The sequence below is a fragment of the Varroa jacobsoni genome, unplaced genomic scaffold, assembly GCF_002532875.2.
Source record: "Varroa jacobsoni isolate VJ856 unplaced genomic scaffold, vjacob_1.0 scaffold_1169, whole genome shotgun sequence".
NCBI classification, from domain to species: domain Eukaryota; kingdom Metazoa; phylum Arthropoda; class Arachnida; order Mesostigmata; family Varroidae; genus Varroa; species Varroa jacobsoni.
This window is the reverse complement of record NW_019214071.1, coordinates 299,464-314,651: the sequence shown is the minus strand read 5'-3', so window position 1 is coordinate 314,651 and position 15,188 is coordinate 299,464. Positions and strand designations below refer to the sequence as shown.

The 15,188-nt window shown below is 42.1% G+C and overlaps 1 long non-coding RNA gene across 1 annotated transcript; it reads left to right on the top strand.

Moving 5' to 3' along the window:
* Positions 1-9,459: 9,459 nt before the first annotated feature.
* LOC147752547 (uncharacterized) lies at positions 9,460-14,953 on the top strand. Its single transcript, XR_015313741.1, has 2 exons — positions 9,460-10,302; positions 13,989-14,953. It is a non-coding gene; the product is annotated as an uncharacterized LOC147752547 (long non-coding RNA).
* Positions 14,954-15,188: the final 235 nt, after the last annotated feature.

Genomic DNA, 15,188 nt, shown 5'->3' with positions numbered 1-15,188 from the left:
ATTTTCCCGTTATCTTTTGTTGTAAGCTATAATGATCGTACATCGCGAAAGCTTTAGTCGCAAAGCAATATCTTATTTCCATTATTGCATTGCATGTTAGGCGAATTCATAGAAATTATTTTTGAAGTATCTGCCTGAATCTTAAACCCCCCAAGGACTTCTCTTGCTCTACATTATATTCTCAACGTACGACAAGCAAATTCACTCTTTTTAAAGCTTTCCGAAAACTTCGTATAGCTCATCTCTTTCTTTCACTTCTTTTTCTCCAGCATCTCCATTCCATACGATCCACGCTCCACATAAAACTACGCAGGTACCGAATGAACAGGGGAAGGATCAGGTCGAGCTCAGGTTGGTGTAAATACGAAGGGAGCCGGCTGCAAAGTAAACACTGGCCTTTGTCTTGTAGGAGAAAGTGAAAACCAAAGGCGAGAGAGGAAAAATATATAAAAGAATATCGTTTAGAACAGAATAGCAGCGTGCAAGCAGTGTTCGATCAGGGTCTGTTTCAACGTCTTCCTTCACCCTTCTCAAAAAGCTTTTCCGCAAAGGATTTCTGGATGTATAAGGGCTCAGGACACTCCAAGAGCGTCCTGGCTGCTTTTGCCACCAGACAATGTTCGCCCACCCAATACGTTGGTGGGTGAACACTTTCGCCTTCCACAGCTTAACCCCCCGCAGCGCGAAAGACTGTTGTCGGAACGACGGTTTTAGTCGATCGTCTGGCGTCGCCACTACTAAAAGCGTCAGCCTGCGAGCAGTTTCTACGAGAGCCGCCTTTGTGGCAAGAAATGGCAAACGACTAGTCAGGCGCTAAGCAAAGCGCAAATGGTGCAGCTTACGTCAACGATATAAAAAGCGAGGATTCGAGCTAGCTACCGTCAACTCTAGCTCCCGTGCTGGAACATCCCTATCCGTCGTATGAAAAAAAAGGGAGAGGGGGGGTATGTATCTTAGCTGGCTTCAATCGGTATAAGGACGAATCCAACCGGAACGTTAGTCCTTGCTCGCCGTCAAGTACGTCTCACCTTTCCGTCTCTTCGTGCCTCTCTTTTCCTGAGAAGTGCAGGCGATAAATCCTAAAATATTGAACATATATTCAAATCCTAACGGGTCCGCTTAACGAAGGGGCATCACCGCGGGCGAGCGGTCAGCCGAGGCGGCGTATCGGTCACGTCTGCGCGGTCCACGTAAAGTTCTACGGATTAAGATCAGCAACATAAAGGAAGAGTGGGCAAACGATTGGCGGGTTGATCGGTAGGATTGAGATGGCTTGCTTCTGTAAGGAGGCAACAAAGCTAGAGGAATCAATCCGGTAGACAGTTGGGCGGAGAATGAGCACCCAGGTTAGAGCTGTTTCATTCGTATGATCTAGCCGTAAAGTAGAACCGGTTCATGTCCAGCAACCGGCGCTTTTGCCTGGCAGTATAATTACCGTGTTACCGACTACCTTTATTGTTGTTTTTTCACCCCCTCTGCCATGAAGGATGGGTTCAGACGGTTAAACTATGGTGTTTCGAAAAAAGAACACGGGCCCCTTTATTAAGCGGTTTCTTATAAGAATACTAGGAAATGGTACCGCGCTTCCCCAGTAACAAGAGAGAATTGCTGCAGGAGCGCGTACTGAAATTCTTACCGAGAATGTGTATGTTAGCCAATGCATAACTGCATCAGCTACATACACACATACGGATACATACACGGTAAGAGTATAAAGAAGCAACTGTCGAAGAAAACTGCAGGAGATATTATGAATCGAGTGGACCGTACTGAGCTGTGTGATATTGTTTGTTGGGGGGTCTTGAATATTCCGGAACGCATTTTTGTTTTGTATAGCACCCTGGTCCAGCTTCGCTTACGATTTTAAGCTTTGCAAGCCGTTCCATATATGCTTATACAAGTGAGATTTCCGCTTCCTTAAAGGAGTCCCATATATCTTGTAATAGCCTTTAAAGCCGTAGCCAGATATTATCTTATAAAAGGTTCATCGTAGTTTTACTGTAAACGGGCTAGCCTAACGCATGACCATGCATACAATAGGTATACATCATTGGTGTCGGCCTCAGAAACGTTAGATGTGCTTAATACCTATGATTGCCGACGGATTTATTAAAAAATTTCCATGACTATGTTCGTTCAGTATTTTTACATTGAATCTAAAAACACAGGAAGCCCAAAAACCACAGCTACTTCAAAGAATGTTTTTCTGAGAATGAGAGCTGACCTGCGCCTGCTAAACGACTTCGTTGACACGTAATTTTTTATGCTTCAATTTGTAGAAGAGGAACTAGACATAGCCTATGGTTTTAACTTGACAAAGTAAATGATTATGAATTTTTCTGAGCCAATAAAAGCAATGGGATTTTAGTGAGGACCTAGAAAAATCTACTATAAAAAATAATTATACCTTTTGGCATTGTAGCAATCGATTTTTAAATAAAACTGGGTAAATAAAAGCAAACATTTTAAAACATAGGGCAATTTATCACGAAAATATGTGTAAAAGAGAGTGGAATCATAAGAGAAGAATCATAAAAAGCGTATTGGTTTCGAAACGGCGCGGTTTTCGGTATTTTTTCCAGAATTGCTTCCAAATCATGGCTTTAAGTCTGACACTTATTTTTAAACATATATACTTTTCCAACAGTCACGTGGCAACTACGTATCAGTCAGGCAACGAGCGTTGTATTTTAGAAGTTGACTATGAACTATATATGAGTTCAAGCAGTAAAATCTCTTTTTCTATTCAACTGAAACGGGGGAAAAAGAATTCAGGGTTTGTGATGACAGCATCAATGTTCGTGTTACTAGTACCCACTGAAATCGGTATGCTCAATAGACCCAACTGTCGTTTGTGTAGCCTCTCAGCAGTGGAGTACTAACCGAACACATAGAAACTGCATTTACAGCGTTTGCATCCGCAAGAATATCATGCGGCATTCGTTCCCTTTTGAGGACGAGACCATGTGTAACGATTGTAAACCTTTATAGCTTTTTGAAGGTTTAACCCATAAAAGCTCTGAACAATGATTAAATCATATACAGATAGTACATAAATAAGAACTTTACGGAGTTCTGGAGCGTATGTCCGGGCTCACGGGTAAAACATTGACCTCTATATTTAAACCAGTATTAAATAATTAAAACCTACAGGTCATTAAATCAGTGAAACCCAGCATCCAATATCTGGTTAGCAAACATATTTTTCCCTATCTTTTCTCAAAAAAAAAATACTATTTTAATGTTGCGGCTTGTCTGTGTACCGAACATTTGACTAATAGATATTAGGCTTGGATTAATAAGGGTGGTGAAGCATACGTGATTGAGATGAACGTGTCTTTTACGTACACGTGCATTTTTTTAATACTATTAAGGCTTTCAAACGTATCTGTTGCAATTTTTACCCTGTGAGATACAGTTCTCCTTTGGAACTGCATCATTCACCAGACCGCGATCCGCAAAGTAAGTTCAGAAAGAAAGAAAGAGAGAGAGAGAGAGAGAGAGAGAGAGAGAGAGAGAGAGAGAGAGAGAGAGAGCTTCAATCGCGTTGTGCAATATATCGTCTTAAAACTCACGCATCTGCCAAGTTTCCAAGACGTCTAAAGCCGCCGGGAGAGGAGAATGCGCGTTCGTAATTCAACAACGGCAACGACATATTGAATTTTCAACTTGTATGTAATGTTTCCTATTCCAAAAGGGTCTGCCATCGCGTCACTATATTTCATCGCAATGACGTGCTCTCAGACAGATTCTGTAGACTCTTTTTCTTTATACTACATAGCTATGCAAACTACTTATGCCGACGTCGGAGCAGGAATCTGGGATGGGCAGATTCTCTTTGTGGGTCCCTCTGACTCCGACCACCTCACTTTTTTTTAAGGACTCTGTCTCGACGCCCCGCTTAGTCTCGGATTCGTCAGCTACTCGTTCGAACGGTAGCCGATTGCTTCTGAAACTCTCTGTTGCTGTTATGCCTCTGTTTGGTCTAGTTTTCTTGCCTGAGCAAAAACCCAAAAATAAGTTTTATCTCTTCAATCTCATCTTCATTTTTTGAATTCGTTCGAGAAATGAGGATATTCCGTACTTTGGAGAAGCAGAACGTTCTTTTCCAAACTTTTTCTTTTTCCCCCTTTTTCCTTAAGGGGTCTTCGTCTCGATTCTGGGCCCTGTTTATGCTTGCTGCTACTGTGTTCCATCATTGGCTCATGAGTTGCCGCCGTCACGAGCGCTTTGCTCATCTCAGTGTCTTTTATTGCCTGCTTCTCCATCTTCCTTGTTGCCTTTTGCATAAACCGTTCCGTTTGCTTTGGAGGATTGAGAAGTGGACGGCCAAGAGTCCACCCGCGATTTACGTGCTGTGTTTGTCACGAAAACTGGTGGCGCTGCTGTTGCCGGAGCACGCTGGAATCGCCACAATCCCTGTACAAGCTTCAAAAGCGTGCGATTCTTTAGTCGACGGATTTTTTTTCCTTTACTAGTCCCAGAAGTGCTCCCCTTCTCGAAGGAGCGCGGCCGGATATTCGGGTGACGTCAACTCTGGGGCCAAACCGACAGAATAAAGCATGCCTAAACTTATTTGCACGTCGATCCTCACTAGTGCTTTCTTTTTTCTTCGTCTATCATACACTTTCCTTCTTCTAGTACGCTCCTCTCACCCCTCCTTTCGAACGTGACCTATGTGTCTCGTCGAATATCTAGTCTCAGTTTTGGGAGCCCAACGCTGCTTCACGCAGCAGATAGGAATGTTATTGACGGCATCGGAGGCGAAAGTTGCAGTGACGTATAGCCTCGTCCAACCCCCTAGGCTTCTTCAAACTATGCACTCAACTTTGGCGTTCTCTTTTCATATAGACATCTTATATAAGACACGCTATATCTTTGGCAGTTGAAAACTGTCTGGGGAGTGGCGACTAGATGTACCATATCGCTCGGAATATATCTACTTGCTATGCGCACTATATTCAAACATACACAAACGAAGGCGACTGGTCGGGTTCTCTGTGTGTGTATCAAGAGATGTGAGAAGAGCCCAAAAGAAAGTGACGCAGCGAGAGGACGAATCGGGTGTGAATCGTGAGGAGGTGCCAAGAAGGAGGCTTAGCAAAGGCACGCGCACGATTTCTGATTTCGGATCTGTTGGCTTCGTTCGATCGTAGCCGATTTTCGATGGAAATAAATGTGAGGCGAGGTAGAACGAGCGAGAGAAAGGTAGGGATATGAAAAAGATATGGACAGATTAAGAAGGGCCACGCGATCTTGAAGGGCGACGACAGTAGAGTTAACCAGCCGTGCATACGAATATGGGAATATTTACGCAACTGCGTAAAGATGCTGTGCGTCTAGCTAAAAAAGATCAAATCAGAGATGTCTATATCATTCAGTCGAACACATGGATATAAGAATGCAAACGTGCCGAGCCGGGAGTTAAGCGTCTGGAATATGGTAGAAACCCAGTGCTTTGCATCTTAAGGGATTAACATATGGGGGCGAGCATATGGCGCCACGTTAAACTGCGTCAAGGGGCGGTAAACTTGTGAGTTGAGGGCACTTGCAGTTTTACTCCACAAGTTAGCAGTTCCAGACGAGCTCATAAGCTCTGTGTTCATTTTACGTACGAGGTGTCACAGTACAATACGAAATTACTGACGTGAATATGAACGTAACATTTTATATATCTTTAAATGTTTGAAATTGAGGCTATAAATTGACCTGAAAAATACCTTTTTCTATTTCTACAAAGCAGCGAGTGGAACCATCCTACAAAGATGGTAGTTTCTCCATTTTGAATTTATTTTTGGCGCTACCTTTTAGTATGTTCAGAGTGTACTGTTTGCTCTAAATGGCGAATTTTAAGCTTCCGTGTTGTTAAACAAACATATCCGACCAGACGTAAACTTGAAATCCATCTCACTGAGTGAAGCAAGTTAACTTTTACGATTTCGACTCTAAGCAAATAGGAAGGCATCGTCTATAAATACATTTTTGTAATTGAGTAAATTTTAATTTATTAGAGAACTTCCACGCTCGTACCTGAGACATTATTTAGCCTTTTCCAGGTTTAATATATTCCCTTTCCGGACATTTATTTCGATTTATCGATTGCAGATAATGAAGATATTGATTCGAATATAACACAGAAATAAATGTCGGTAGGTGTGTGATACATATTAAGTCTGAATACTGTTTGCTATTGTCCTTGTCATATGGCGCCGAGAAAGCCAAGCGGCCTGACTTAAAGCCCACTTAAGGCCTGCATATAGGCTCTAAGTAGTAACAGCAGTCCTCGTGATAGTGCAGTGATAACGTATTGGCCTACTAAAAAACACAATGCGTTTTGTGCTGAGAGTAGCTATTTTGGTAAAGCCGAGTGAAATAATGCAGTAATTACTTTACAATTTAACAGAAAGCGTAAGGTCATATTCGGTAGAAAAAGGTACACATTAGGCAAATTATGATAAAACGTTCCAAGCAAATAACATAGGCGAAGTTTAGCAAAGTACCGAATGTACACACTTCATTTTGTGCTAATGAGAGCCAGTTGTTTGAAGCAGTGCTTCACTGCAGCGTCAAACGTAAAATTGGAATCATCTATTGAGGTGGTATTCATCTGCGGCGACAAATATTCAGCTTTCTTGTACACTGGTTCTATTACGTGTGTATGTCTCAGGACATCAGAACAGCTGGCACATCATAGAACTTTTTGAACGAGTCTGCGAAGGTAGTTCATCGGAAATATGGTAGTTAGCTTATGTGTGGGACGCAGACAATACAATGCACTTTCAGTGGATCGTAAGATCAGATACAATATAGCACACTATTAATATTTTACTGCCACTATTTGACTACACGTGGTAGAACATACTATGTCCAAGTTACCTGATGTAATTATACACTAAATATTCATGTTTTGGTATGACAAGGTTGTTGAAACTCTTAACTGACAAGGCGAGACTCTTCCTTCATACGTATATTATATTAAGTAGGCCTATTCCGCGGCCAATGTTTTCTCACGTTGTATGTTCCATCCAGTTACGGTAGCGTATCACCCCGGGGTTGACCTCCCTGGACTGACAGAATATGCCGAATGGTCGCCAAAGGGATTCCCTGAGGAACCTGAATCGTCAATATTGCCTTCGAAAACCACCAAAATCCTCGTACCTTGAACACTACACTACCATGCTTGCATGCTACGATTCTAATTAGTTGTACGTTAATGAGCTTCTGTGGCAGTTTCCCTTATTTATGTGCTTCTTAGCTTGAAGGTAGGTTGTCCAGTCGTAATTCCTTTCCAGAAATATTATGCTATTTAGAAAATAACAATTTACTCTACTCTTGAATGGCTCTAGTGACAGATAGAAAAGGTCCTTGGCTGATTGTTAAAGTATTGGTAGTAACTCCCGTAAGACCATTTTGGTATTGTTTTTTTAAAGTAAACCCATTAACTTTCTATCTTTTCCATAATGCGATTACCGCGAGCTTGCACCGGGGACTGATTAGATGACGTGTCAAGGTCAATCCCCCTAGACCTAACATTGTTTCTGACGGACAAACAGGTTGGCGAATCCTAGTGACGTGCTTCAGCATCGCATTCAGGTCTGCCAGTGTTAACACAGCTGAAGATACCAAAACTTAATAATAGCAGCTCTTACCTGCAAGTAGCTAGTGTCGACATGCCTTAGATCAGTATGTCGGTAACAAGAAGTTGACTGCGTTTTCGAACAGCGGTGTCAGAGTTATACGGTGTATCATCTTGAAGTAAGCGAACCAACTCCGCGTAAGGATTAACTTAAGCTGCCAGAAGTACATTTAGTAAAGCAACTGATTCCTCAGTCTCTTGGACTTTAGTCAGAAGTACATTGAATTGAAACTCAATCCATCCGCTAAATTAATAGTGGCCGGTTGGCTCTCACGTATTGGTAGTACAATTCTCCCACTTTCTAATAATGGTAAAAGAAGTTTCTAGGCGATCCGGCCTCCTTCGGTCAGAAACGCTTAGACAGCTCTGTCTTGAATTCTCTCCTGGTAGTCTCTCATATGCTCGCTGAACGACACCCGAGAAAGTTGTGTTCCATTTGTGCCGTCTGATAGGTCATCATACAGCCATGATTCGCAAAGTGCTCAGGTCTTGTAACCGAGACGAACGTTTTACAATTACCCACGGTCATTTTTTAAAGCTACTAACTTAAGTTTCGTGTATTTACTGTCAAAATTTCTATTTATAATATCTATGTACAGTATACAGTAATATAAGGAATAAAGCACATTTGTCCATTTGTAACGATCCTGTTCTTAATTTACACATATTATAGGCTTTCTTCACTTTTCACCGTTCAGAACTTGTTTTCATTGCAGGATGCTTACTAGTTTTTTTTACATTTTCTTTATTCCATCTGTTTGTCCTCTCTTTCTTACAATTAAACATGTACTAGCCTTACAAAGAGGTACTTCAAACGGTACGTTCGATAGTGCCATTAATTATTGCTTCTTCAAATGGCTGGTACCCTCCAATACGAGACAAAGTGTATTTATGACCACTTCCGAACTTATGCCACGCCACATGTTTCTAATATGGTTATTATTCATCAAGGGGATTAAGCAGGAAATCTGAGCGAGGAGTACTTGATTCCATTAGTGATTGAACGCGTGAAATTCAGCATTTTATTTGTGAGTGCTGAGTGGAATTAAAGGGAAACCGATCTTTAGGCGGCCAGGGGGCCGTCGATCCTGGATTTGCACGCTGCTATGGGTGTGCAATACTTTCCAGTCAACATTCTTAGAAAGAAATAAATACCCGTTTAATAGTCCAGATATCCAAGACCGGGTGTTGCACATCAGATTTCATCATGTAGCGCCCACTGTGTCTTGAATAGAATATTCGCGTCATTATACGATACGATAAACCATCTTTAAACACGATACAATTCGCTTGCTATTTAATATATGTTCATACTAAGGTTCTACTGTACTTCACTAAGTTATTGTGACTCACCACACAACGAGCAAACCAAGAGGTGTCTAATTGCTTTGTATTTTCCCAGCATCTTCAGTGATTGTTCAGGTAAAGCACTTTGAGTGCACTGGCCTCCAGCTCCTCCGTCTAACAAGTGCCCTTTTCTTGTGCCGCCGAGTAACGACGCTTCTCCGCCTACTTCGACAAGAACAGGAAACAGGGAGAATTATCTTCAACCCCCTGTGCCCACAGTAACCTTTCTTCCTTACACTCGAAGCAAAAAAAGCTCAGGAAAATCGACGATTCAACAGCGCACTGCCAGGGGGCGCCACTGGGCCTTCTATGAGTGTCCCTTTTTAGGCGCGCGTGTCGTCGAACTTCACGTTCGGGTATATTGGGAAAGGGTCGATTGCAAAGGTCCTTACCCTTCGTCATGAAAGGGAGTTCGCCAGGGCTTAGTGAGCTCGATGGGTCGACAAGTCAGATTCGACACAAAGATCCGACGGAAAGGTCACGTCGGGTGCGGCCTTGGGTCGCTCAACGTAGTGCTGGCAAGCACGTGATCCCCCTTGAAATTTCTACTATCGTAAAGGAAACGGTGTGTGCTTTTCGCGTGTCATGCAATGTTTCAGCAAAAAGTGCTTTCTCCCCAGAAAGCTAGAAGCCAGTGAGAATGTCGAGTGTGCAGAAGTAATCACTGTTATAAAATAACAACGGTACGATAATTCTTCAAGGATCTTGAGCCTATTGGGGTTTGTTGTTTAGTTCTTATGGTGTGGATCACATGTGAAATAAGGAACAGATTTAGTGATTCTGCGTCGTCGTGTATTGGAAAAGCGAGAGCAACGCGAAGCAGCTGCATGATATAGTAGGTGTTATTCACCCCCCAACCTCCCTGCAGTAGTAAAATATATCTGCTGCAGCTACTATATGTAAAGTTTACTGACCGTGTTATCCGTTTTTTTTTTTCTGCGTATACGGTGTGCTCGTCTCTGACATGGTGATAGTGGGCAGTGCTGTTGTGTGTGATGGATACTGTGGTGATGTAGTGACCAACGGATATGACTTGTTACACTGTGGTGACTAAGCGTTCTCGACGTCGCCGTCAAAACAGCTGCGGCTGCTGCAAGCAAGAACGGCACCAACGGACACAATTGATAGTAAAGATTGTCGCAGCTGCTGCAGGGCAACAGGGCCGCCAGCGGCCATGTCGCGCCGGGCAGCAAGCGATCATACGGCCGACGTCATGACAGCCCGTTTTTGGACACTATTTTTTATTTATCGGCTGTCAGCACCCTACAATATACTTCACAGAATATTAATAATAGCTCTATGCGCAACATTGTCTCAAGGTAAGTAAACGAAACAACACATTATAGAACAGGTCCGAGTGCTATACGTTACTTGGGAGCTGTGTTGCTCCTCTGAATCACAGGGAACTAGATTAATGTTACATCATAGGTCGCTTGTAAGCGAAGCTACTACTTGTGAATGCTCTGTACCGTATAACAAATAAGCTGAAAATTGTTTGTTTGCATTGAGCAAACGTTGAAATTATTCATGAACAGATTGGGCACTTGTGAGCAAATCAATCGTCTCAAAAGAGAAATATTAAAATGGAACAATTTCACTATTTTTTTAGAGGGTCGTCACTTTGAATCAGCGCGCCAAACCACATGCGTGAACAACGCTGAAATTCTGTCGGACGCTCCTCCGGTATTATCAGTTGACCAATGGCGTCTTATGGTGTTAAAATGTTATGTATTGACCATATGCCATCTCATAAAACGTGTTGACCCCCCACGCGTTCTTTTCAACTCATTAGTAAAAGGAGATTTTTTGGTGAAGCAATTGGAAAATTCTATCAGATGTAACATCGTGTACAAAAAATAACTCGACTCTCTACTGAGGCCACAAAACATCGATTCATCCTATGAATTCTGAATCTTCCTTTATTATACTGTACACATATTCTACGTTACTATATATACGTTACTATAACTTGCGTGCGTCATTAAATTTGAAAGGAGGTATGTGTTTATATTATTTCCGGCGCAATAATTTGCTTTGCCTCGACAGCAATAAGGTAAAATAGGGATAAAAGAACCATCTTAAGCAGGTTTTTTGCTTCTGATTTCAGTTTAGCTGCTACTTCGCACAGAAAAAGCATTCAATTTATATTGGTACGCGTCGGCTCGTAGGGATAAAGTTGTGTGGAAATCAGGGTGACGATGTGAAATGTTCAAGTTCCCTTTGATACTTGATGTCTGCGACCGAGACGCCACCACCAGCTTCGGAGGTGTCTTTTCCATGTGGTGTAGTGTATTCGACTTTGTCTTATGACCTATCTGTTTCTTTCTTTTGTGTCACTTCTTGTTGAGTACGCGAAGAAGCACGCTGTCTCTACGAGCAGCTGTTGCTCCGCAGTGCACCGGCGCTTCTTGGTAGATGGGCTACTACGAGCATGATAGGACTATAAAGCGACGATGGCTACGGAAGAGAGGAAACGACGCACGCAGAAATGCAGCCTACGCAGGCGGCAGCAGCACATCGGATTTACCACAGGAGGGGATCTGTCAGTCGCCGGAAAAGAAGCCTGCTGTTCCGTCCTTCTTTCTTGACAAGCGACGAGGAAAGAACTCGAGTCAACAGCAAGCAAAAGAAAACCTCCGAACGCAACTTACGGCCCAGGCCCATGGCCTGGCTTTGGGAGAATCAAAGCCTCCGGAACAACGTTGGAGATATTTCTCGCTTTGTGTGTGCGTGTGTTTTGGCAAAACGTCGACAGTCCACCAGTTGCTGTTCGGCCGTTGAATGACGTCATAAGCAGCTGCAACGTGCATGTCCTACTAGTGTCGACCCTGTTTCGACGAATAAGCCTGAGTTCTCGTTAAAATTTTATCGAGCAAGCGGAAGCATATGCAGAATTGGGAACAAAATAGGCAAAGATTTTAGTGAGATGTGATATGTGAATGCAGCAATGGAGAGAATCTTGACAGGTCTGAAGTAAGGCGACGGCACCTTTTGTGATCCGTGAAGCAGCAGTTAGGTAAAAAGAAGGCTTGATGTTGGTGCCGCGACGGTTACTCCTTCGCTGTTGGGAAGTGTGCGTCTTGACAAGATCGTTAGCTGTCAGTCGAAGTACTTGAATGAAGAAAATTGGAAACAGAAATCGAATGAGTAAAAAGTAGAAAAATGTTCGTTTGCGCTTGACAGTTCTGCGCACCGGTGTTATATATATATATATATGTAAGAGCATACAAACGCATACGGCAATGTTGTGTATAATCTGTAGGTGTCCCTAGCAGAAGGCAATAAACTTGTTAGCATGCAGCGCCCTTCTCTCAGGACGTGCGTGTAAACATAGCTGCTACCGGTGACGCTTTTCTTTGGAGAAATTTCAGCTTTGTAGGACAACGCTATGGTCTGTTTTTTTGAACGAGAATGATTGTGAATGCGTTATTTTGTGCCAGCCTCTGTGTACCCAACGCCTATGTATCAATGGCATTTTTACTATCGTTGACTTTTGAGAGAAAAACATTTCTGCTCGTAGTTATCGGTAACGTGTGTGTCACACAGTTCAGCTTTTCAGTTGTTACGTGGCTAATTATAAGTACGCTCGAAATGCCTCCAGGTGATTGAATTCAATAGCATCGGCCCGCTACTGAGAGCTATCTGAAAAAATCAAAGAAACCATTTGACAGCGGCGGCTTAATAGTATATGAGTATACGTTTTAGATCACGTAGTTGATGACGGGGGCCAGTGTGAATACGCTCGGTTTGAAGACGTCGTGCTAGAGCAAACAGTAACGAAGTATGTCGATGACCTGATAAAACCTGAAGACTCGAGAGTTAGTCGCTTGTAGGAAATGAGCGGGGCCACCTGAAAACTTGGATATGGGTATACGCAACGAGGATAATATTTCGGCCAATATAAGTGCATGTCCTTATTTGAACGCTCTGCGTTTTTCTAAAAAGTAAAAAGTGTGTGACTTTTATACGCAGTCGAGCTAAAAGTGAGTCAGATTAGTCTAATCAATGGTAGTTATATTGCTAAAATATGCCTTCGTTTAGAATGCAAAGCTTAATGGTCATCGACTATAGTCGCGTCGAGTAACAACGGACCAGCGGTTTCGAGGTCCGCGTTTTCCTTCAGTTTGCAATTGACCCAGACAGGTAAACAAATTGATAACGCCTGTTTGTTTAGGACTGAGTATTACTTGGAATGCTTTACCTTATAAACGGCGCTAAGCGCTCTTCTGGCACACGCAAAATCGCATGCCGTCGACTTTCATCATCGTGGGGATATGTGCTAGGAGGATTTTGTAAATGGGAGGCCAACGCCTTTAGACGATCCTTGTATTCTAAGCAACTATTTATTTTACCGAAGAATCGGTTGTTGTTCTTCTGCTCCGATAAGCTGGTGGTAATTACAGTTGAGCATTTCGTGCCGATTCGTAGGCCGTATTGGAGACTACTGGCAACAGGCTCCTTATAGTATGTTGCTCAATTTACAACGAAGAAAAAGATAGACGTCCACTTAAGCTCGTATCGCTTTACCGTCCGAGCTCTTCAATGAACTAAGGGTCGTTAATGTTTCTTTTCTACCTATCAATGCCACATTATTCTTGTAAATATACAACTGCGAAAACTTGTTACTTCTTATATTTGTCATAGGAAATCGTCCGCTAGCTAAATCACGCACATTGACACGGTTGTATGCAGTGTACATATGCATGTACCTCAAAGCAATATCTTACGCCGAAAAAATAAGAGCATAATATACCTTGCATATTGTTTCTTATCCGTTATTAATTATATCATATCCTTTGTGTTCAACCGATACCGTCATTTTCCAGGCTATTTATGGGAGAAAAATGAGAATAAAAACAGACAAATAATTTGGCTCGTTTTAGACTTGTATTTCATTAAATTTTACATTAGACTAAGCCTGCAACTTCGTTCGAGTTACACTGCTATATCGGTTCACTGGAGATTTTTGTAATGCTTTTTTTTTTTTTTTTTTTGTCTTTTCTAGTGTAAAAATGCCTGTTGAAAAGTTGAAGTTCAATACTGTTCGGAGAATCAAAAGATCGCTAGATGTGACCTGTAAACGAGGACCGGCAAAACCTAAACAGACGATAGTGAATCCCGGATCAAGGAAAGAGTCACGCTCGGTTGAGATCAGGCAGAAAACGTTTCAGATTTCAATGAATGAATGAATGAATAATTCTACATATCTAAGACATGGATACGACTTTAACTGATTCAAGCAAAGGAAAAAAAGCTTCTACAAATACCATTCGCCTCAAAAATCGGGCTCATCGAAAACCAGCTGTTTCATAATGGTAATAAATACAACCGCACGGCTAATCCACGTCCACAGTGCAAATTGTGAGAGAAATTGATTGAGAACAACTTACAAGTGGTAACTTTCACAGAGGCAGCTTTGCGAGTCAACGCAAAGTGATACAGGGCAATTTTGTGCAATCTTTTGCAAAGTATACTGAAATCCGTATAATCGTATAGGAATGTTGTGTTGAAACAACCTAAAACAGACACTTTTCTCGAATCGAGTAAACGTTGGTTGCTAAGTCTTTCGTGCCGGCGCACACATTTCCAATGCGAGCATTTCTTCTAATGGCCGCCACAATAATTTACTTTTCTATTTAGACGTTTATAGCAATGTAATGTTAGCAGATGAATACAGTCGTTAAGTAATCAAGAAGGTGTGTGTGCGCTCAAAATGCCCGCGTCCTTAGCTAGTGACAGCACTTCGACGTATTTCGAAAACGCAGAACAATTTCAAATCTGGCAGATCCACGGTTCGCTTTACTATGCCAGGATAGAATGTTCGTCTGACGCGCTAAATAGAAAAGCTGTCACTAGAACAAAAAAAAAAAACTCATATACAAACTTAGCGCCTACAAAATATAGACATGACGCGAATGTCGTTAATTACTAATAAATGAATTTCTCTAAACAACACTTTGCCTAAATACACATGAGATGATGTCGTTATTGTTATAGAATATTGTCTGTTATATTTATGACAGCATATAATTTGTGACGCATATTTATTAGTAGCGTAGAAATAACGGAAAGCTGGCCCTTGTTGCTGACACCCGCCACGCAGTGCATTTTATGTAAACGTATTCAGCCGCACTGTTGTTATCGCTTATCGCTAGTTCTGAACACTGTAGGTTCTGGCTGAATTTATAGGCCTGGCAAAAAGTTC